Source organism: Theobroma umbraticum, unplaced genomic scaffold (genome assembly GCF_002168275.2).
Source record: "Theobroma umbraticum cultivar Fairchild unplaced genomic scaffold, ASM216827v3 scaffold_115.0, whole genome shotgun sequence".
NCBI lineage: Eukaryota > Viridiplantae > Streptophyta > Magnoliopsida > Malvales > Malvaceae > Theobroma > Theobroma umbraticum.
Window position 1 is genome coordinate 147,374 of NW_018397284.1, and position 247 is coordinate 147,620.

At 44.5% G+C, this 247-nt stretch overlaps 1 pseudogene; it reads right to left on the reverse strand.

The window, feature by feature from the left end:
* Nucleotides 1-247, reverse strand: part of LOC110428419 (cytosolic sulfotransferase 15 pseudogene) — a 975-nt pseudogene that overhangs the window by 512 nt on the left and 216 nt on the right.

The following is a 247-nucleotide window of genomic DNA, read 5'->3' on the forward strand; positions in this document are numbered from 1 at the left end:
GAGTTATATAGACAATTCGGCTTTTTCCTTGTTTGATTGATTCTGCTAAAGCTGCATAAGGAAGGTGGGTGGCAAACAACCTTGGGGATGGAACACTAGTAAGATCAGGAATCCCATCTCTGGCATACAAAGTCAACTCCAAAAATGGAACAAGGTCATGAGGGTTTGCCCAGTTCAAAGGGCTGTTGGAGAGTGAGAAACGAGTGCGGTTGACGATGGTGAAAACAAGTGCTTTCAGCCAAGTTGT